The sequence below is a fragment of the Delphinus delphis genome, chromosome 17, assembly GCF_949987515.2.
Source record: "Delphinus delphis chromosome 17, mDelDel1.2, whole genome shotgun sequence".
In the NCBI taxonomy this organism is placed as follows: Eukaryota; Metazoa; Chordata; class Mammalia; order Artiodactyla; family Delphinidae; genus Delphinus; species Delphinus delphis.
In genome coordinates this window covers 68,291,884-68,315,753 of record NC_082699.1, presented here as the reverse complement: position 1 = coordinate 68,315,753, position 23,870 = coordinate 68,291,884, and the positions used below count along the sequence as shown (strand labels likewise).

Below are 23,870 nucleotides of genomic sequence, written 5' to 3'. Positions count from 1 at the left end.
GACTCCTGGCTCTGCCCTCACCCCACTGCGACCTTTGGAGAATCCCGTCACCGTCCCAGCCCTCTTCAGTGGCCTGATCAGCACGTGGGCATAAACAAGACAGGGGGAGGAAATGTTCTTTGCAGGCTACAAAACGCTGCCCAAAACACACGTGAGGTGCTCTCGGCACTGCCGGGAAACTGAAGGATTGGGGAGGCGGCCACTCATGTTTCCCAGCTCTGGGGCCCCCATGACTCCTCTGGGGCCTGCACACTCGGGAGAGTGGCGAATACACGGAAATCACACTGCCAGCTGCACCGGGGGCAGCTTCACCAGAATCTCCAAACCACCTTCTCCATTCATTCTAGGAATCCGCACCAATCCCGTTTTCCCCAGGTCGGTCCAGAAGTGAAGGGAGAGGGAGGGCCAGCCTGCCGCCCTGTCCCTCTGGTGGACAGCGCTGGGCCCAGGGGACACGGGTGTCCAGGGGTTCTCCCCTGCACATGAGCCAGACACATAGGGGGGTCTCTGATGAATGCAGCGATGGGGGAAGAAGGAGGCTGAGAGGTGCAGAGCAGGCAGGGAAGAGGGAGCAGAGGAAGCAAAGACCTGGGGACCTGGGACCGAGTGGAGAGGAGGACCCAGAATAAAGCCACTTGAGGTGAAGCCACTTAAAATAAGGTCCAGATATTTAGGGCATGTGTGTGTCATGGGGGGGGGACTTTATCTCGAAAACACAAACTGCCCACCATCTGCTTCGGATTCCCGGCTCTACCTCTCATTTGGCTGTGATCTTGGGCCATTCATGTCACTTGTCTTATAGCCTGTTTAGGGGGACGACTTTACCTTGAAAAAGGAAACAGTTATAAATATAAACTATTCTATATTCATAAGTTAATTTATCCTTTATACATTATAAGCGTATAATATATCGTTGGTAACTTAATTCTAAATATAAAATAAGCTTCGTCTGTCTTATACTTAAACTTGAAGTTGTCATTTTAAACTCTGCTCTGAGTGTCAAGCCACCAAAACAATGAATCAAATCAACTATACTTCAATTTATAAAAAAAAAAAAAAAAAAATGAATGAATCTGACCCCAAGACTACTTTAGCACATGTTTTCTCACAAAATACAAAATTCCTTCATCCCTCATGATTAAAAGGATCGTTTGCAAAAGACCTTTGGGGACTCTGTTAATGTTCCCAGGCCTCTCTTAGTCTTTTGGATTTTTCAATCACTCTCTTATTTTGCCTAGAGGGTCAACATCGTTCCTTTCTCTTCTCCACTGTTAGGCGGTCTGATTCTGTCTGATTCTGCCGGGCTCCCTGAGGCCTTCCCAAGGGCAGGACTCAAGTCTCTTCCTGCTTCTCTTTCCTTAGAGCTTATGGCTGAGGTCAAGTACCTGATATTTACCCTTCAGTTCCATCTACAGTTCCCCCCTCCCCCACCCATCGTGAGGTCCCATGAGGGCAGGGACTTGCGTCCACTTTGCTAGAAGCTCCCTGTGTCACCCCTGGTATATCAGACACTGCATCAGTGCCTGGCACATAGCAGGAAGGGCACGTGATTCAAGCAGCTCGCCAACAGCACCTTCTGCATCAGGAAAACCCTGCAGTCTGGGCAAGACGTGCCATTTCTGGCAGTGGATCCGCTCCGGATAGAACAAGCCCTGTCACCCGACTCTCCCAGTGCCATGTCACTGAACAAGTGGGCAACCATAAACAGGACGGACACTTAGATATTTTATCAGCTGCACATGGATGAGCCGATCGAAAGGCAGGGTCTTTCGAGATGCAGATGGTCTTTCTTTAGAAATACATACTCACAATTCTACAATTTCTGATTTCCATTTCTTTAAAGTAGTGCAAAAGTGACTCATCTGCAAAACATATGGAATACAGCTTCCTTAGAGTTTTACAATATTTTCTTCCTATTTTTTACAGCTGTTTTGCCTCTAAGTGATTTGGTGACAACTTTCGAGCAAATCAACGTTTTCCGTGCCTTCCAAAGTACTAAACTTAGTATTCATGCAACAGCTCAATTCTCATCGGTTTATATAATATGCAGTTACCAACACAACTCACTTTTGGCCAGCGCAGGAATCAAGGGGTGGTAAAGCCTTGCCGGCACACCAGGATCAATAGCTGACATTTAACGGGTGTTAAAGAAACACTGTTCTAAGCCTTCACATGTATTAACTCACCGAATGCCATAATCACCCTGGAAGGTAGGTACTAGTATTAGTCTGATTTTACAGATAAAGCATACAAGCACAGAGGAGTTATTTAACTTGCCCAAGGTCACACAGCTGGGGCAGAACAAAGCTTTGAATAGGGGAAATTGGGTTGTGAGTAGCCCACCAGCCCCGAGCCTTCAGTGAGCCTGGGGTCTCACTCAGTTTGCTGTGCAAAGGGAATGGGAGCGAGGGAGCCACATGGAGGTCAGTTAAGAGATGCTGCTACCCTTGCCCTGGACTGACAGATGTTCACAATGTCTGGCAATCAGCAAATGACTGATTATCTTCAGATGTGGGTGGGTGGGACGGACATGAGCGGTGAGTTTATGAGCGCACAGTTTCATGTTATGATGACTTCTGCTTCCCTGGGCAATCTGTCTGCAGGAGCACAGATAGGGAGGACTCCTCAACTTCTGTGTGGCCGGAGCGTGAATGCTAGTTGCGGGGAGGGGTGGGCAAGAGTTGAGGCTGGGTTCAGAGTTAAGGGCAGATGTGTCAGGCCAAGGGGTTTGGATCTAACGCCGTCTAGAGATGCTCCTTCCTGTGCGGGGACTGGCCAGAGAATGCTCCCGGCCTGCGGAAGCTTCTGGCAGATGGCCTGAGAGTCAGAGACACCCCCCCCCCCCACAAAATAAAAAAACTGCTGGCATGCAAGGCAGTGCAGGAGGAAAGGGGAGAAAAACCAGAAAATGGGATGGTGGGCTTCTAGGTGAGGCCTTGTGGGCTTTCTTCCCACTTTCTGACCTTCCTAGAGACTCCTGGGGCACCCACACTGCTGGGCCTGGAAAGGCTGACCCACACCTTAAAGAGGTAAGGCTCGGAGAGGGTGAAAACCCTGAAAAGAGGCTCTTCCAGGCGGAGCAGCGACAACGCATCCAATCTTCAGGCTCTCAGTTTAGTGTCCTTTCCACTGCCCTGTGCCACAGTCTCTAACTGCGCCTGAGCGGTGACAGGAAGGCCCCCCTCAGACAATTTCACAAAAGGAGGGAGAAGCACTCAGTCTCCAAGGGCCACCTCCTGGAATCCAGACAAACTGACAGTGTCACTAAATAAGTAACTTTCCGGACTAGAGAGTTAAGAAGAGGGAATGGCTTTTGCTACCTGATTCCCTTCCATGTGATAGAAGAAGTCACCTCTCCTCTATTTCCTGAAATCATCAGCATCAAAGAGGAACTCAAGGGGCTACCCTGGTGGCGCAGTGGTTGAGAGTCTGCCTGCCGATGAGGGGGACACGGGTTCGTGCCCCGGTCCGGGAAGATCCCACATGCCGCGGAGCGGCTGGGCCCGTGAGCCACGGCCACTGAACCTGTGCATCCGGAGCCTGTGCTCCGCAATGGGAGAGGCCACGACAGTGAGAGGCCCGCGTACCGCAAAAAAAAAAAAAAAAAAAAAAAAGAGGAACTCAGGGACCTTTCTGCTCCTCAGTGGGCTGAAAAGGGGCAGCCAGTACATCCTGTGTGCTGGATGTAGATGATGCCATTTAGCTTCATCCTTAAACAGTGCTCAAGAGCTGGGTGAACAGAGGCTCAAGGTCAAGTGGTATAACTCATAACTCGTGCCACCCAGCTAGGTAGGTGGTTAACCCATTGGAGGAGAAGATTCAGAAAGGACATGGCATCTGCCTTCACCAATTTAAAAGCTGTCTGTGAGAGGTTTGTTGCATCAGAGGGCCCCAAGGATCAGAACCCAGAGAGCTAGGACAGAGCACCCACGCCCTGGGAGAGGGAGGACCATTGGAACTGTCAGCACCATCTTTCAGGGGCAGTGAGTACCCCGTCAGTGGAGGTAATCAAGGGCTGATGGGACAGACAGGAAGCCAGGTTACTACAACTGGGGATTCAACTTATCTCATGGGTGATTAGATGGAACTACAGCACAGGTTTGGTTTTTTTGTTTTTTGTTTTTTGTTTTTGCGGTACGCGGGCCTCTCACTGTTGCGGCCTCTCCCGTTGCGGAGCACAGGCTCCGGACGCGCAGGCTCAGCGGCCATGGCTCAGGGGCCCAGCCGCTCCGCGGCATGTGGGATCCTCCCGGACCGGGGCACAAACCCGCGTCCCCTGCATCGGCAGGCAGACTCTCAACCACTGCACTACCAGGGAAGCCCCAACAGCATAGGTTTTATGAATGAATCAAGTCTTAAGCATTTGCTCCTTACATCAGGAATGGACATGGAAAGATATACAACCTGGCGTGTTTCAGAGACTCAAATTACATGGCCTAACTCTTGGTTGGTTTACACACACACACACACACACACACACACACACACACACACACTCTCCCCTTCTCTGTCTCCCTCCCTCCTTCCCTCTCTCTCTTTCTCTGCAAAGCCAGAAGAGTTGTACGGGTGGCATACGCAAAGACTCCTTTCTTCATCGAGCCATCTGCCAGTCACTTACGGGGACCTGCGACGTGGCGGGCGCTGTGTGGAGAATACAGTGAAAAATGCAAGTCCCAGTTCCAGTCCTCTAATGCCTAGACCACAATGGGTCAAGTTCATCAATTAGGGTAGAAGCCAATGAACACTTCTGAGAGTCTCCTGGGCTTCAGACGGCGCATACGGTGAACTGTAAAGACCACTAGAGTCGGTGGTAATATCCCACTGACACGGATCAGAGAGGACAAACCTCCTAGGTTCACTCAGTGAGTAAGTGGAGAAACCAGCATTCAAATCCAGCCAGCCCTACCCAACTCCAAAGGGCACGCTCTTTCCACGGTCCCGCCGGGAACAGCCATACACAAGCTGCTACTGACGGCAACCCCCCTGCCGCTCCACCAGGAGAGTCAAACTTGCCCTGCGGCCTCCACTAAACCATCCGTAGCCGGCAAGGGTCACTCTGCCGTTTCCTTTATACTTTACTATTGGCCCAATTCAACTCCAGTGGCACTGCCCACCCCGGATGCAGGCCAAATATAAGCTGGGCTTTGATAGCAGAGATGAAAGGCAGGGTTGCAGTGAACATGAGGTCCGAACAAATGTCAGCTGCTTTCATCAGGAAAACCCTAAATTACCCACCCTCACACATGGTCTTTCATCTCCTACCCGGCAAGCAGAGGCTGCTTATTAGAAAAGCTGCCTTGTCCGCACTCTCCCTTGAGGGGGACGGGGTTGAGGGGTAAATGCCGGCGTCACCCTCGGAGTCGCTGCACCCTCAGGATCACTCTGAGGGGTGGCTGGGCTGTGGGAAACACAGGCTCCACTCTGCCCTTCGCCACAGGATGCTGACACACGGGACAGACAGGAGGTCTGTCCGGGGCCCGGCCGCCACTACTGCTTGGGGAGGGAGCTGCCAACACATGGCCGTCCTGGGGCAGCAAAGCCACCGCGCCTCCTACACGTAGCCCCAGGAAATGGAGGGCTGGGACCGCAAACAGAAATGCACAGGAGGGCCGACCGGCCCCTCTTTCTTCCTTCTTTCTTTCTCTCCCTCTTCTCCAGCAAAGCCGGCAATTGAGAATTCCACATCACAGATTCCTGTGGCCAGAGGGGGCCACTTGAGGTCATCACCGACACTGCTCCCCCACATCGAGACCAGCCTGTCCTGGAGCTGTGGCAGAAGGAGGCCACAGTCCTCGGAAAGGATCTCAAGAAGAGGCTGCCGGCCTCCTCTGTTGCTACCAGAGCAGGGCTGCGCCTTTCTGGACCACAGCACTCATTACATTTGCTTGTCCTCTTTCAGGCCAGCTTCTCTGTCCCACTCATGCCTGTGAGCGTGTAAGGCCAGGGACCCGGTTTTAATCTCCTCTGTAGCTTCAGGACTTGGCATTATGCCAGGTCCAGGGGGGCTGCTTAGTAAAAGTGGGTGGGTGGGTGGATAGCAGACGGTGCGTACAGGCAGAAAAGGGAAAGAGAGACAGAAGATGGGGCTATGGAACACGCCCACCGTAGACGGCCAGAATCATGATGAACTTTGGGGCCAAAAGGGGCTTGAGAGATCCTCTAAGCCTCACCCCCGTTCCTCATGTGGCAGATGTGAAAACTAAGACTCCAACACGTGTGGCCTTGCAAGGTCACATGACTGAGGGTCAGCCACCCCCAGTAACACGCAGGGCCTCTGGGCGGCCTCAGCTGGCAAGAACAAATGCGATCCATCCTGCTGTGAGAACCAGGATGACACTCACGCTCCCCTGACTTGCGCGTGGAGAGGCACTGACACTGCCTCCATGTCAAGCTCCTTGCTCCTAAACGTGTGATGGAATCAGGGCAGAAGAAATGTAGGTCTCCCGCCGTTATAAGGGAAGCTTCAGGAGACAGCCCGATGACACCCACCAGGAATGCCAGTCCTGCTTCCGTCCTCTTCGGGGTGAGTGGGGACTAAAGCAGGGCACTTCGATCTTCCTCCATTCCATCTCCCTGCAGTAACTCCTGCTATGGAAGAAAAAGCAGCCCAAATCCAGAGACCAGGACGAAATCGCCCGTCTCCAGCTCGGTTATGAATAAATACAAGCATGCCTCGGAGATATTACAGGTTTGGTTCCAGACCACGGCAATAAAGCAATACGGCAATAAAGAGGGGCGCACGAATTTTTTTGGTTTCCCAGTGCACACAAAAGTTACGTTTACACCATAGTGTAGTCTGTTAAGCATGCAACAGCGTTATCTCTAAAAAAAAAAAAAAAAAACGATGTACATACCTTAATTTAAAAATACAAAAGAAGGGCTTCCCTGGTGGCGCAGTGGTTGGGAGTCCGCCTGCCAATGCAGGGGACATGGGTTCGTGCCCCGGTCCGGGAAGATCCCACATGCCGCAGAGCAGCTGGGCCCGTGAGCCATGGCCGCTGAGCCTGCGCGTCCGGAGCCTGTGCTCCGCAACGGGAGAGGCCACAGCAGTGAGAGGCCCGCGTACCGCAAAAAAAAAAAATACAAAAGAAAACCAAAAAATTACAGTTGTAATCATCCAAAGATCACAGATCATCATAACAAATATAACAGCAATGAAAAAGTTTGAAATATTGTGAGAATTACCAAAATGTGACACAGAGACACGAAGTGAGCAAACGCTGTTGGAAAAATGGCGCCGATAGACTTGCTCCACGCAGGGTTGCCTCAAACTTTCAATTTGTAAAAGACGCGATATCTACAAAGAGCAATAGAACGATGTACGCCTGTACCGACAAATCAATTCACAACTATTTCCTGACGACCTACTGTGCGTTCAGTCCTGGGCTGAGTGCATACCAAGGATAACTGTAAGTCTAACTCCTGGACCAAGCCCACAACTGAGGTCCCTGACTGCCTACTACTCATTGAATTGTTTGTGCGACAAATCATTGTCAAGCGCCAGCACGGACCTGCCCTGCATGGATGACCCAGGAAGGACATGAGGTAGGTGTTCCTCATTCTCTCCCATTGCACATTTAGGGAAACTGAGGGTTTAAGAGAATCAACCAGGATCACACAGTAGAACCATGACTCAAACCCTCGTCTTCCGTCTTCTTTCAGCTACAAATCTTTGCCTCCCTGTAAGGGATGTGAGGAGTCCACGTTAGAAAATGATCCCTGTAGGCGGGTGGCCAGAGCAGGCTGGACCTCAAGGGACCTGGCTACGAGGGAAGCACACATGGCCCGGGATTCATCTTGACGCCCTGTGGCTTGCCGGCACCAAAGGGCACACGCAGGGCCCAGCTCAATGGACCACGTTTTCTGATCATCCTACATGCAGGGGAAATCCTGGCTTGAATGGAGGTGCCGGGGAGCAGAAGCAACGAGGACACTGTGCTTGACCCTGCGGGACTGACGGGGAGGACGCTGGGGAAACCACCCACTCCAAAACAGCGGAGCACAGGCACCTGCACGGAAAGGCTGGCTGGACGAGGTGACGTGAGCTGAGCCTCCGAGTTAGGAAGAAAGGAGAGGGTATAAGAGTGACCCTGTATTTGGAGTCAGTCCGCCTGGGTTCAATCCTAATGCCGCCATTTACAACTTGTTGAGTTCTGGCAAATTCCTTAACTGCTCGGAGCCGTCTTTCCTCATCTCTCACAATGGGGATAATCCGACTTCTCCGGTAACATGGGGCAGAGTCAGCCCCAGAAGGCTGGATGCCCCTCTCTGAGTGCAGTGCTATAACCCAGCAGAGTGTCACCTGCATGACTCTGCAGCCTCTCCCTTGGTTCAAATCCCCACTCGGCCACCTAGCTGAGGGATCTCTGGCAGATTACTTAACTCCCCTGAGCCTCAGTGTCTTCATCTGTAAAATGGGAGCGGTGATAATAGTATCGATCTCAGAGAGTAGCTGTGTGGGTTTCATGAGCTGACATGTGTAAAGACGCCTGGGAACTGCTCTAAACTTTAGCTATTAGGATTATATAACCTTCAGTGAAACAGACAATCCTTCTTCCTAAACTGTCTATGTGTTTAGTATAGATTTCTGCACAGCGAGCTGAGTCCCAGCTCCAAATGCTCAAACTGCGGGGTCACAGAACTGAAAAGCAGGCGGCATCTGAGGAAACGGACTCTCCCCTCGAGGCAGTGAAGAGATGGCCAAACGCCCGAGGCTCACCCAACCGGGGGCACTCAAATCCAAGTCGCCTCCAAAGGCCGGCTGCACCCTTGCCCCCTCCCCATCCGCCAACGTCCCGCCCCAGCCGCGCCCATTCTTTATCCATCCTGAAACCAGCACCGCCCAGGGACCTGCGGTGAGGTTCAGTTAAAACAGTTTATGGGAAGGAAAGCCGCACTTTCTGTCTTCGCCAAAAGATAAGAGGAATCTGAGACCCGGATGGAGCCAGGAGGTCCCGTGCAGCCCCGACCCCGGGTCACAACAGACACACTCGATTTCCCAGAGCAGGACAGGCGCACTAAGCACGCCCGCAGATACACAGCTGGCGCTGGGCAAGTTGCTTAACCTCCCTGGGCCTCAGTCTCCTGTCTGTAAGACAGTGAGTACACAGGGGTTGTAGTCGTGACAAGACAGGGCCCCAAGCAGCGCCCGGCTCGCAGGAGCCTGTTCCTTGGGACCGTCGTCTCCCTGGGGGCTCCAGCTCCGTACTTCACAGCGGCTGCAGTGGTCATGGTCTACAGCCCTGCAGAGCCTTTGCCAGGCCAGCAGGTTAAGCCTGGCAGCCGGGAGCAGCAGCCACTCTGTTGTGCGGGTCCGGGGCGCAGCAGGCAGGAGGCAGTGTTCCTGGAGGTGGGGGGGTGTCCCCGAAACAGATGCACCTGGATCCACTCAGCTGACACACTGCCCGAAAAAGCAATGTCCAGATCAAAGGACCCTGGCGGTCAACCAGAGGGAGGAGTTCCTGAGAGGAGCTGGGCAGACATGGAGCCCAGATGGGGAGGTCAGGCAGTTCCGGGAGTCCTGTCGGGCCCCCGCCTCATCCCACACAGTGCAGAGCCGGCAGAGGAGCAGGTGGGTGTCCACAGGTGCTGCCCCAGACCCTCCCAGTGCAGGCACTGGGACTGACAAGCTGTGGGAGCCTGAGTAAAGCCCACATCCCCATCCCTTCCAGAATCCTCAACTGTGGTGTCTTTGTCAGAGCTTCTGCAAGCAAGCCTCTCCCACCAATATGTTAGCACAGAAATGCCTTACAATGATCTCTAATGCCCTCCACCACACACACACACACACACACACACACACACACTCTCTCTCTCTCTCTCTCTCTCTCTCTCTCTGTCTCTCTCCCTCCTCCTGGCAAGCTAGTACAGTGATTAACAGCACAGGCTCTGGAACCAGACTGCTGGGGCTGGAATACCAATGCAGCCACTTTTCAGCTGTGTGACCTCAGACACTGTACTCAGCCTCTCTGATCCTCCATTTTTCTCATCTGTAAAATGGGGCAAATTATAGCACTGCAATCCTAGGATGATTGAGGGAATTAAATCATATAACAGATGAGGCCTGATGTGCATTGCCCAGGACTTAATAAGCACTAGATGAATGTTAGCTCTGATTATTTGTTACTAATCTAATTACTATCATCAGGGAGCCATTTAATTTCACTGATCTGACTGGTATGGGCTTCATAGGGTATCAGTCCAACAGAGATTTACCAGTGACAGAGAACAGTTAAGAAACTAGGGAGGGGGCTTCCCTGGTGGCACAGTGGTTAAGAATCCGCCTGCCAGTGCAGGGGACATGGGTTCGAGCCCTGGTCCGGGAAGATCCCACATGCCACGGAGCAACTAAGCCCGTGCGCCACAGCTACTGAGCCTGCTCTTCAGAGCCCGCGAGCCGCAACTACCGAAGCCCGCGCGCCTAGAGCCCGTGCTCTGCAACATGAGAAGCCACCGCAATGAGAAGACCGCGCACCACAACGAAGAGTAGCCCCCGCTTGCCGCAACTAGACAAAGCCCGCGCGCAGCAACGAAGACCCAATGCAGCCGATTAATTAATTAATTAAAATAAAAAAGAAAAGAAAATAGGAAGGGATTATTAGGCTTCTTTGTCGGCCTCCTTCAAGCATGACCATTTCAGGTCAGGATTTCACACCTGCCCCACAAAACGGAGGTCCCTACCCCCAGCCTGCAGATCAGGACACCAAAGCTCAGAGAGGCCCAGGCAACAGAGCAGGTTCCAAAGCTAGGAAATGTGTTAAGGAAGAAAAACCAGCTTCAGAAGCGTCACCCCGTTGTGCATGTTTTCATCACTCCACACCTCTCAGCACTCCCATCACCCCATCGCCCTCCCCAAACAGCCAGGGGACACCCACACCCCGCTAACCGCTCCCCCAGCCCTAATGTAGCAGAGCTGGCCTCGAGGCAGGGTCGAGGATGGACATGGTGCGCGGGAGCCTCGGGGCTGGCCCCATAAGCACAGCCTCTGTGCCCCCCGCCCCGCCCCCAATTAGAAAAACCTCCTGCCGCTCTCACTCTCGAGCTGCAGGCACAGGGTGAGTCCCAGCCTCGGGGACAATCCCAGAACAATCCTAGAAGCGAAAGAGCTCGGAGGGCCCTGTTTCTGTCTGGTTCCAAAATCCTTTGGCCAAACAGTTTCCCCGCAACCTCTGCTCCAGATGGCTGGTCACTGCCTCCCAGAGGGTAATCCCTGTGTCTCTGCAGGGGCTGCCCATTGCCCGGCTTTCCACCATGCAGGCCTCCCCATTCCTGGACCCCCATACCCGCCCCCCACACACCAGGCCCCCTAAGGACAGCACTGACCCCCAGCAGAGCTCCCAGCAGTTCTGAAAGGTCCATCCCGCCCACTGAGCTCATAAATGAAAAGCAGAGTCCATGGGTCACTCCCCAGACAGCTCCCTCCCCATATTAAATCTGCATGCGCCCGCTCAGGAAACCAGCCCCTGAGTGTGGGAGGGTAGTACTGCTCCCATTTTGCAGCTGGGGAAACTGAGGCTCGGAGAACTGCTCGGTCTAGGGTCACCTGCTCATAAGTAACAAGGCCACGGTGCAAACGCAGGCTTCCTCACTCTGAGACACACCATTTTATTAATCCCCTTTTATACTGGTTTCCTGCCGTCTCATCTGATTTAGGGAGGGGGAGGCATGTCCTTCTCAGACCAACCCTGAGAACACAGCAGACATTCACTTACAACCTCTGACTGGTACACAAGGGGAAAAGCAGCCTGCAGGATCCCATCCCCTTTAAATCTGAAAAGTCCCAACCGGGTCTCTGGAGAGCTCTGCATTCATCCACAAACACGAACTGGCCCCACGTTAAGGGCTTTGAGTACAAGGTGAGCCAAAACCTTGTCCTCCCACCAGAAACGCTCCCGGGCTCCTGGCAGAGACAGACCCACGCGGCAGAAGCATATCAGAGAAAAGAGCACACAGGACAGAGCAGCTGGCTGTGCCAGGGGAGCCAGGAGGCCCTGCAGACCCCCCAGCTGGGCTCAAAGCCAAGACCAGCAGGGACTGGCCGAGGTGGAACGCCTCCCAGAAGATCTGCCATCTCCTCTCACCACCGGTGATGGTGGTGCCCTTCACCCCCTTGTGACAGTGGCCCTCAGACAGTGGCGGCTCTCCCATCTAAAAATTCCACCTGGACGTTTTTAACCAGAAGTCCCACCTCGGATTCAGAACTGCCTGGAACGCTACAGGACTGACAACGCACAAGTCACACGGACCAACTCTCCAAACTGCAGACCGCCTTGAAAACACGAAGCCCAGCTCGCCCGAGACCAACGGTGTGTGGAAGACGGAAGTTTGGTTGGGTTTCATGGAGTCGTAGCCCACGTCGCCTCAGCATATTACCCAGAAGAAAAAGAAAGGAAAGAGGCAAATGCCAAAAAGATGAAGCAGCCGCAAAATGCAGATAGACAAGAGCCTGAAGGATGCGGGGCCACAGGATAAGTGAAATGGCATTTCCTCCTTAGTCACTGGCAGGCACGGGCCCAACTCCAGGCCGGCGAGGCCGCTGGAGCCACGTGAATCAGCCCCTTGTTCCTGGGAGAGAAACTGAATCCGGAAGAAGCTGGGGTGGAATGTGCCCATTCCTGCCCCATCTTCCTCTTCCTCAGCTCCCACCCCTCCCCCCCCACCCGCCCCCTCCAAACACCCCCATATTCCCCATAAACCCCTGCCTCGGAAAATCCAAAATCCATGATCCCTCGGCTGATAACTTAGAAAAAAAAAAATCCTTTAAAAGGCAAGAACTCCCGGAAAAATCCAAAGATTTCACATTATCTTCCTGCAGCCCAGGCTTCCTGACCCAAATCTGGTCATTTGAGTCATCTCCTAATAACCCAGGAGTCGTCCACTATATGACCTGAATTGTCTGCTGTAGGGGTTTTTTTGTTCCCACAGTCCTGCCTGCCCCACCCCGTCTCCCCTGTGGCCACGGGAACAACATGCCCCCAGCAAGCCAGCAGAGCCAGGGTTACAACTTCCTGTCCTCCCCAAGTGCCGGCCAGCAGGTCGTGACTTCCGGAGACACCGCGGGAGAACCAGGGACTGTAAATAGAGCAGGCTAGTGTCACTCCCATCAGGCACAGAGAGCCAGGCCCCCCGCAGGATCCCCTCTGTCCATCTGGGACCAGAGTCCTGGCTTTTCCCGCGATGCGTTTTGACATTTCTGGGGCAGGGAGCAGGCAGCCTGGGGAACCTGGTCAGGTCCCAGGGAAGGTCAGAATCCCAGCTTCAGCCTTACTCGCTGGGTATGTGAACCCATCTGAGCCTGCGTGTTCAAACCTGTGACGTTAGATTCGGATAGCATTTACACCTGTCGGGGTGGCTGGGAGAATTAGTTCCATCTTGGCACATCGTGGGAACTCAACAAAGGGTAACAGATACCCAAGCACTGTACCATCAGTGCCTACACATCGACCCCTGCTATGCCCACTGTGCCAGACGTGACCACTTGACAGAACGTTTGAGAACAAGACTCAAACATTATACCATAGAAGCATCAGGAAAGCACTGGCTTCTCCAGGCAGCAAGAAAAGAGTCCTCCCCTTCATGCCCCGCATCCTGACACCTGGGAGCACAGGACGCCCGATGTGTCCGTAAGTGTTTCCTCACCTACTCACCACACCACAGTCTGCTTAGCCTGAGCCTGAATTTCCCCTAATTTCCCCTTTCACCATTATTTGTGTTGCTATCGAAGCATTTATCAACCTCAGGAAGATGCAAAACACCAATGCTATCTGAATTCAAACGCAATGTCAACTTGGAAACCTCAAAGCCACGTGGAGGTGGTGCTACCTAGGGAGCAGATGAAGCCTCAGGACGGCAGTGCAGCAACCTGTGGCAAGGCTGAAAGTGTGCCTACGCCACGCCCTGCGTCCCTGGGGACACCTACGCGTGTACCTGGAGATGTGTGCAGGGAAGCTCACCCCAGTGTTGCCTGTGGCCGCAGAAACCTGGAAACAGCCCAAAGTCTACCACGAGGGGCATGAAGTATCAGCCACAGCGGCGGCATCACCCAAACATAATGAGGGGTGAAAGGAGCGAACTGCAGCCATCACACCCTACATCACGCCACTTCCACAAGAATTTCAAGTATCCAAAGGGTGCTCGAATGCCCTCCAGACAGACCAAGTTCAGAAGAGTGGTACTTCTGTGAAGGGAAGGAAATGGAATGGGAGAAGAGGCCCTACAAACGTCCATTTTATCTCTAGTTTGTTTTTTTTTTTTTTTTTTTTTTTTTGCGGTACGCGGGCCTCTCACTGCTGTGGCTTCTCCCGTTGCGGAGCACAGGCTCCGGACGCGCAGGCTCAGCGGCCATGGCTCACGGGCCCAGCCGCTCCGCGGCATGTGGGATCCTCCCGGACCGGGGCACGAACCCGCATCTCCAGCATCGGCAGGCGGACTCTCAACCACTGTGCCACCAGGGAAGCCCTCATCTCTAGTTTTTTTTTAATATCTACAAAAGCAATGATCCAAAGCAAACACGCAACATCACGTGACACTTGTTAATCCTGGGGGTGGGAACAGGGTCATTGATAAGTGGCCCTTTGTGGCTTCTTGGTTTGTGTTTCAGATCTGGATGACTCACATCATGCAAAGAAACCCCCAAACGCAGCAGAGTCACCGAGAAGGACGGAGTGGAGCAGAGAGCTGGGGGCACCCAGAGCACCCCCAGAGCACCGCTACTTTAAAGGGGGCCGGGGCTGCCTGCATCCCGAACACGCCTCAGCGGTCCAGTGCCACTTGGCCTTAACCCTCTGGCATGTGCTCGACCCAGTCACCTCCGCCCCCTTCACACTCCCTCCCCAGGAATCAGGCTCAGCCACCAATGCTGGGCTCTGCCACTCAACCAGACACGGCTACGCTGCCCAGCCCTCAGGCACCTTCCCAGTGGTGACTCACCCGGTCCTCTCAACAAGCGCACGAGGGGCACAAGGCAAGGACCGCCCCTTCAGTGAAAGGCGTGGAGCTGAAGCCTCAGAGAAGTCCGAAGAACAGCGTGAGCTGACTCAACAACTGGAAAACAGGACAGTCTCAGAAGCAATCTGCCTCGCAAATCTGGCCCAAGTCAGGGGTTTACTCTGCGTCAGGTTCCGAGAAGGGGGACTAACCACCAGCTGGGTTTTAGACTGAGGTCATCTAAATTTCACAATAACCAGCTTCACAGAGGAGGCGATGAAGGCCCAGAGAGGCCAAGCATCCTCCCCAAGATTACACAGCCAGGAAACACCAGATTTTTCTAACACACCCCCATCACCTCCCTGGAGCATTTCTCCATCAGGAAAATTCGCTTTCTGACGAGCATCCTCATATTCCCCGAACATGCAACAAGGCGTTTCCCGGGCCCCTGGGTGAGCAGAAAGCTGGGGGCTTGTCCTGGCTCATGTTTATTTGTTTACGTCATCGCCTGCCAAAGCCAGTCCTGAACCTCTGAGTGACTCAGAGACCTCACCGGGAGCAGCTGCTCTGTGGCTGGAGCCAGATAAGCCTCCACGGGGGAGATGGGGAGGCTCAGGGCCGTTCCTGGTAACTAGGTGGAGCCGACCCCCTCTCCCCAGAAATCCCCACCCCCATGCGGAGTCATAGACGGTAGCAGATAGGTAGACGGGAGGGAAAGACCCCACTGCCAGCAACTGCCCTGCAAAACCAGCTATGAGCACGGCTGACACTTTAACAGGACCAAGAAAGGGGGACCAAGCTTCCCCCCACCACCATGGGTGCCAGGAAGGGGACAGGTGAGAAGAGAGAGCAACCAGGGCAGATGGGAACGCAAGCACAAAGCCAAGGCCCCGAAGCTCCTCGAGGGCCCACCATAGCCACCCGAGTCCCAGAGTGGCAGACACAGACAGAGCTGGACTCCAGCCTCCAGCGTCCTAAGCTATGGCACGTCACTGCCTAGCTCTGGCCTCCAAAGCCTTTTCCCTGAAGGTTCTATAAAGCAAAGGCAGACAGCATCTCCTGAAACTGCAGCCACCCACAAAAGCGTGTTCTCTTTATCCTACACCCCTAGTCCTAACTGAATAGAATGTATGGGTTCTAATGTCAGAATAATGAAGAAAATGTTCCCCCTTTTTTTTAAGGCAGCCGAGTCTCCTTTCAAACTTCTCACACAGCCCCTCACTCTGCCCCTCCTTTGGAGAAATTGAGAATCATTCCCCAGCTTTCTCAAATATGCTCCCCTTCTCCCCCGATGGCCTGCCCTGCCTCTCACATTAGCCAGGTTAAACAGGCGCCACAGGGAAGAGGCTCAAACTCACCCACGCTGACCCAGGCTTCCAGCGGCCAAGGCCATGGCCCTGCCCCACTGCGTGAGAAATTTTTTGTGTAGTAGCTATAAACCTTCCATTGCCTCCAAACCCGCTCAGGGATAACAGGGTGTTGGGGAAAGGGTGAGAGGTCAAACAGAGACCATCCTGGAATCTGCCCCCTTCATTAACTTTGGAATTCCGCAGGCCAGTGTTTTCTCAAGCCTTTTTACACTAAACACTCACCCAGGAGGAGGGGACGGCCATTCTCACACTTCAGGCTCCAGCTGAAAAAGCCAGGACCTGGCTTCCTGGGATGAGGGAGGGCCAGCAGCAGCCCCTGGGCCCCCACAGGGAGGAGCTAACACTGAAGGAGCAAATACTCAGGTAAGAACTAGAGATTCAGTGGTGTTATGGTCCTGACTTTGCTATGATGAACGTGAGGCTCAGAGAGGTTTAGGAACTACAGCAAAGTCACACAGCTATGAAACAGCAAAGTTTCACAACCTGGCTGTGTTTTGCTCCAAAGACCGCCGTCTTCCAACAACTGCAGCTCTCAGCCAAAGGAGGGCAAGGATCTCCCAGTCGGTCCCAGGCACCCTGTGAGGTAGGATCTGGGCGCCCGGGCCTGCCACTCAAATTAGCACGGAGGCCTGTGTGTAATTCCAGGGCTGGAAAGAGCATCCAACACTGAAAACACTCCTGTGAAATGACACCCTGAAGAGTCACCAAGATGACCCCTTGCTAACGCTGCAGCCCCTGCCACAATGCACGTGTCTTTAGGTTGTACTGTGGGTCAGAGCATCAGAGGATGGCACGTAATAAGCCTTCAACAAATGTCTGCTATGCAAACGGTAAGAGAACCAGCAGTGTGAAGGTCTTTTGGATTTTCCGTAAAACCCCAAAGAAAGTACCATCCACATGCTGCTTAACGAGCCTCATATAAAGACTACATCTTGTAACAAGTTTTCTTTAGTGTTTATATCCAGGAGGAGTCTCTCACTTTCAAAGACAAACAGGTTTCCTTCATTTAGACCAAGGGGCAAACTATAGCCTGTAGGCCCTTTGCCAGTTCTTTTTTTTTTAATTAATTTATTTATTTTTGGCTGCATTGGGTCTTCATTGCTGGTGTGGGCTTTCTCTAGTTGCGGTGAGCAAGGGCTACTCTTTGTTGCAGTGCGCGGGCTTCTCATTGTGGTGGCTTCTCTTCTTGCGGAGCACAGGCTCTAGGCGTGTGGGCTTCAGTAGTTGTGGCTTGCGGGCTCTAGAGTGCAGGCTCAGTAGTTGTGGCGCACGGGCTTAGATGCTCCACAGCACGTGGGATCTTCCTGGACCAGGGCTCGAACCCGTGTCCCCTGCATTGGCAGGGGGATTCTTGACCACTGCACCACCAGGGAAGTCCCTATTGCCAGTTCTTATAAATAAAGTTTTATGGGAACACAGCCATGTCCATTCATCTACATACTGTCTATGGCTGCTTTCCAGACACAAAGGCAGAACTGACTAGTAGTGACAGAACTGTACAGCCCACAAAGCCAAAGATATTTACTACTCAACCCTTGAGAGAAAAGGTTTGCCAAGACTTGATTTAGACACAAATATAATCTAGTCAGTGTGTCGTGCTAACCAGGAACTCAGAACTAAACTTACTGTTCAATACTAGTAACTCACGCATCCTCAATGGTCTTTATTTCCATAGGTCTGTATGTTTTGATCCTCTAACTCCATTTTAACACTTGGTTTAAAAATAGCGAATAATCCCTGAGTGCTGATTATATGTCAGGCACTGAAGTAAGCCCTTCAGTATGATCTCTTATTTAATTCTCACAATAAGCCCATAGGGTAGGTAGTATTTATCCCCTATTTACTGAGGAGAAATGAATGAAAAAAACATGAATGAATGAGTCATGGATTGATTGCATAGTGGTGATATTTACTACTTCATAATCCAATCCCAGAGAGTAATACAGGAGTTGATTGGAAAACTTTGGTGCTCAATAAGTAGAATAGAGTTGGCAGGGCTGAGATCAGCTGACTTTGTCAATTCGAGCAGAATTATAGGATTACAAAGCACTATCATCCCGAGATTCTTTTTGTTTTCAATCTAGCTTCAGACTAAGCTGTGCAGTCGTTTCATCATGAATCTTCTGGATTTAGGGAGGATCACAGTGGACTAAACAGCACAGTGACATAGAGCTACTCAGGTCAGTCTGAGGAACACTCTGTCTCCAGTGATGTGGCCGGGGCCACACAGCCAAAGTGCCACCAGTCGAAGCAAGGACATGTGCTCCAAATTCAGCGCTCTGCAGGAGGGCTGTGTCCACATGTTGCTACCTTAACATTTTTGCAAAACTGACCTTTTTGTAACTTACATAACTACATCCTAAGCAGTAATATCCGAAAAATCACACGTCTCCTATGCCAATCATGGTCTTTTTCTAATTCAAGTTAAAATAAATATAAAACAATTTTTTTTAAGTTTGCCCCTCTATAACCTAGAGGCACCTTGTACACCTCACTGCACTCTTGAGAACCACAGGCCAAGCAGGAGCAGGGAGGCTGAATGCTGACAGATAGAAGGGCATGCCAGCTTCTCCGCGCTCTCCTGAGATAATCTTGGTAGTTTTCTGGATCTCTCTGAACCTCAGTTTCTTCATGTGTAAAAGTGGGGTTCCACCCACTTCCCCAGGTTGGAAGATTAATCAAGCTTTGATAAACACCATCCGTTAAGCAACCCCATGGCTGTTCAGTGACAAGCCTGGTCTCCAGACTCAGCCTGTGTGGAGCCCAGGCCCCGCCATGGGAGAACAGGTCCAGGCTGCTAAGCCATCTCCAGGAATGCTGGGTGGGGTGTCCGTGGAGGTGGGGGGCAGCCCTGCATCCCCCAGACCCTCCCCCGTCAACTAGAATGTGTGCTATCAATCACCACAAGGGCCTATCAGTTAATTAAATTTTAGAAAAAAAAAGGTCGGGCATGCTCTAGCAGCAGCCTGGGGTAACAGGGCTCAAAGAAAAATGGGTTCTTCCAAGCAGCTAAAAACAGACTTGTGAGATGGTATTAGGCCAAGCAGAAATGTGAACTGGCCACACAATTGCAAAGGAAAAACTGGAGAAGCCGATGTGGACCCAGAAAGTGGCAGCATAGCAGCAGCGCCAGGCCCACCAGGACCGACAGCACCAGAGGCATCCTGGCTTACACCTGCCTTCCCAGAGCAAGTGCTGCTGCCTTCACTCCCAGGCTAGAAGAGAAATTAGACAGTCTCCCTAGCAATGAGGATACCAAGGCCCAGAGAAGGGAGGCGATCTGCCCGAGGTCACACAGTCACTGGGGGCTAAGAAGGGAGTAGAAGTTATGTCTCCCAGTTCCAAGCTGCGTGAACCAGCGGCTTTGGAATCAGTGAGAACTGTGTTCCAATCCTGCCTGTGTTCCCTGGGGGAGACCTGCTTTGCCTGTCTGGGCTCCCAGTTACTTCAGCACTAAAAGAGACTGTTCTAGTGCCCACCCCATAGGTCTGGTCTGGGGCTGGAATGGAATAAGGTCTGACACGTGCCCTGCACAGCACGTGGCTTAACAAATGGCGATTATTCCTACATCTGTGCCTGCAGGGTGCAGCCTCGCAGACACGGGGCAGCTGCTCGGAGCAGCCAGAGAGGGGGGAAAGCGGGCATCTTACTTCTCGCCGTGACCATTCTGTGCCTTCTGGTGCCCGAGCCCACCCACCCCCTCCCGGGAGGAGCGTGAGATAACCCAGACCACCACAATGGGGTTATTCTAGGGAGTAACTGATAAAAGGAGAAAAAGCAGGGCTGCGGGCCATGTGATAAGTGAGGGCGCAACTCTGCAGCAGGAGGGCGCGGGGAGATGGCAGAAGACATGCGAGGGGCCTGGGAGGGCAGAATCGGAAGGGGCAGTGCTGTGCCTCGGTGTCCCCACTCACTTGCCTAGCTGAACCCCTCACATCCCTAGGAAGAGCTCTGATGGCCATTGCAAGCCCAGCCCAACCTCCCAACCCTCCAAGGACCCCCAGACCCTCAAGAGCCCGCCCCACAGGACTCCTCTCCCTGTCCTGCTTGGCCGTGGACAGCAGCGAGCAGAGCAACTGTCACCAATTCCTCCCAGCAGACCGTGGACCCCTGGGGGCTGTACTGTGACCCCAACCACACCTGGTCCTGCCGCCCAGCATGGGGCCTGCTTCCTCCATACAGGGAGCACAGAGTTCTTACTGAAAGCCTGTCTCTCCCAGGTGACAAAGAGGAACCCCAACCTAAGGACCCCAGGAGCATTCCACAGCAGGCAGTGCTACACACACACACACCACACACACACGCACCACACACAACACACACACACCACACACAACACACACACCACAAACACCACACACACACCTCACACAACACACACAACACACACACCACAAACACACACACATACAAACACACCTCACACACCACACAAACCTCACACACCACACGCACACCATACACAACACCCTTCTCAGCCTCCTGCTCTGCCTTCTCTTGGATGAATAACCTTGGGCAAGTTACATGGCCGCTCAACGCTCTCAGCTGTAAAATGGGCACACTGCTGTCCGCCGGGGGAACTGCTGGGCTGACCAAGTTACACAGATGCTCAAAAAGCGTGTCTCCCTCTAGTCTGTCCTCTTCACAGCCGCCGAAAGAGATCACCACCTGATTTCTGTGGATCACCACCTGACCTGATCAACTACGATGCAGTAAATAAGAGGCCTGCTGTGTGTTTAGGCTGTGAACAAGGCACACAGGTCTCCTGACCTCAGCTTACCTTCTAGGGTGGGAGAAAGAGAGGAAATCAAATACCTTGCCTAAGTGGTTATAATATCACGACGCATGGCGGAGCTGTGGACCAGGACAGCGGGGAATAACCAGAGGGCCACTACTTCCACGAGGAGGTCAGGGAAAGCCGTGCTCACAAGCGCCGTCGGGCCTGAGCAGAACCGGAGAGAACGCAACCAAAATCGAACCCCAGGCACCGCCCCTCGTGCCGTCCTGGCAGCCAAGTGCCAGGTGGTCCCAGGTGGCCTGAGCGCACGGGGCACTGGCTGTCGGAGCCGCCACTCTCCTGTGGGCAGCACAACGCTAAGGCAACATCCCTCAGAGCCACCAACCTCACGGCTGCCCGGTCAGGACAGCTTGTCAACTGCAGAACTGCCGCAGTCCTCCGTCGCCGAGCCCAAGTCCGGCCACTCGCGGACAGGAGGCCCCTTTTCCTTGCCTGCTGCCGGCCGGCCGCTCGGCCTTCCCGTGGGCTCTGGGGACGGGGACCTTTGATCAACTGTCCACGCCAACCAGCAGTTCCCAGTTCAAAGGCCAGCACGGCCCACCTGGCTCTGCTCAGAAAGACTTCCAAGGCCCAAGCAACACCCCTCCTTCCTGGAAGCCTTCCCCCAGGCAGCCGTGAGTGACCTTCCCTACCACGTGCTGAGCATCTGCTGTGCGCCAGACACGACACTGGGTGTCGGCACGTGCACGACTATTTTGGGACCAACACCAACCCTATGAAGGACGACGATGAGTCACCCCCACTGAGTAGAGAAGGGCAAGCAATCCAGGAGTCCCTTGTCCCGAGTCACTCCACAGACACGATTCACAGATTCCAACCCAGGCCCGTCTGGCTCCACAGGAACCCAGCGGTGCCTGCAGTGTCTTAACTCGCCAACGATCATGTCCTCATTCACCCTTTCTGCAGCAGGAGACGTGCCAGGCACTATACAGTGTCTTGGAGACACAGAGCCACACAGAAGAGGCCCTGGCCTTCAAGGCACGTATGATCTGGTAGATGAGGACAGACACACGAACCGGGCAAATCAGTAGAGGGTGACAGGCACGATGACAACATCAGTGACGGCTCCTTGGAGGCAACTTTCCATTTCCATCTGTCCCACACACACACCCACCACGATGCCAGACACACAGAGCGAGCTCGTTAAATGCCAGCCCCTTCTGAGAGCCGGCCACGTGGTGGTGACCTCGCACCTGAAGCCCAGGTGGGTGCTGGACAGAACACGCGGGAGATACGTGAACAAGGAGAAGGTGGCCTTACGTTTCATAGGGAGCCCCCAAGGGAGCTGGCAGAGCCCCAACCGAACATTCCTGTCGGCAGCAAAGGCAGGAAGCTTCAGTCCTCCGTCCACCAGGGGCACCCGGGCTGCAGGAATCCGCGAGGCACTCAGCCAGGGCCTTCCCAAAACCACCTTTAGCATCCAGAAATGGGGCGGTGTGTGTCATTGGAGAGAGGGCTTCCACCAGCGTTATTCCTCAGGCGGCCGAGAATCACTGTACATCCACGCGGCTCAGAAAAGCCTTTAGGGAAGCTCCACGCAGCTGACAGGCGCGGCCACCACGAGGGACCATCTTTTTAATTCCGTTCTGGTCAAAAGATCAAGCCTGGGGATGGGAAGGAGAAAAATCGACCTTGTTACAATCACGGACCCAGAGCAGCAGTTACTCTTCCTTCCTTACGTTTGACCTAAGACGTTGAGAGGGGAATCACTAAAAATAAGGCCCTGCAGCTCTGACACTAAAATAGAGGTGAGGCCAGAGACCGAGGGGGAGTGTCCTACAGGCACCAGAGCCCTCTCACCAAGGGAACTTTCTACTGCTTAGGGTTCCTCCTTAGGAACTATCCAAGTAGGGCAAAGGGGCTGAGGTACGCCCGTTATAAAGAGGAGGACAGAAAGTTCCGGAAAGGTTAGGTGGCTGGCTTAGGGAGTGACCGGCACAGCCAGGCCTGGCACCCTGCCCTGGGTTCCCCTGCAGGGCCCAGAGGTCCCAGCTGAGGGGGTTTGGGGTCAGCTGGTAGGAAGTAGTTCTCTGTTTTCTTTTTAAAGATAACCGCAAAGCCTTGGCGTCCTTCCAGGCCTTGTCCTGTGCTATGAACGTCTTCAGGGGCAGGGCCTGGGGCCTGTTCCTTTTTTATTCATTCCTTCAGCAACTGCTGAGCGCCTACCAGGTACTCAGTACTGTTATAGCTATATGGGGAGACCTTGGTCTCCTAACCCGGAGTACTTAACTTACTCTAAAGATAACTGAAAAACAAACAGATGTGGGAGGGAGGGAGACGCAAGAGGGAAGAGATATGGGAACATATGTATATGTATAACTGATTCACTTTGTTATAAAGCAGAAACTAACACACCATTGTAAAGCAATTATACCCCAATAAAGATGTTTAAAAAAAAAAAAAAAAACAGATGGATCCACAATGCTTAGGGCTTGGGGTTCAACAGCCACCTACCCACCCATGATAACAATACCTGCCCTTACGGAACAGCAGTTACCCTGCTAAAAGCTCTGGCCCCCATCTGATACAATCCCCAGCCACCCTGAGACTCCTGCCCTTATTTTCCAGATGAGGAAAGATAGCCATAGACAACTAGGAAGAGTAGAGCCCGAATCTGAGCCCAACCTGTCTCCTGAGTCTGCGCCCTGATCCGGGATGCCTACCCGAAGGGCCGTGGCTAAAACTTAGTTCCGGACGTTCCCCCTGCATAGAATCCTCATTTAATCCTCACCCACAACCCTACGCGTTATAGAACATTCTCATCTGACTTCAGAGAT

General features: G+C 53.1%; 1 long non-coding RNA gene across 1 annotated transcript in view; it reads right to left on the bottom strand.

Annotated features, from left to right (window-relative positions):
• LOC132413272 (uncharacterized) overlaps positions 1 to 23,870 on the bottom strand; it is a 395,067-nt gene that overhangs the window by 304,304 nt on the left and 66,893 nt on the right. Inside the window, exon 4 of the long non-coding RNA XR_009516664.2 lies at positions 22,354 to 22,697. This is a non-coding gene — a long non-coding RNA (uncharacterized lncRNA). The remainder of the gene's footprint in view (positions 1 to 22,353; positions 22,698 to 23,870) is intronic.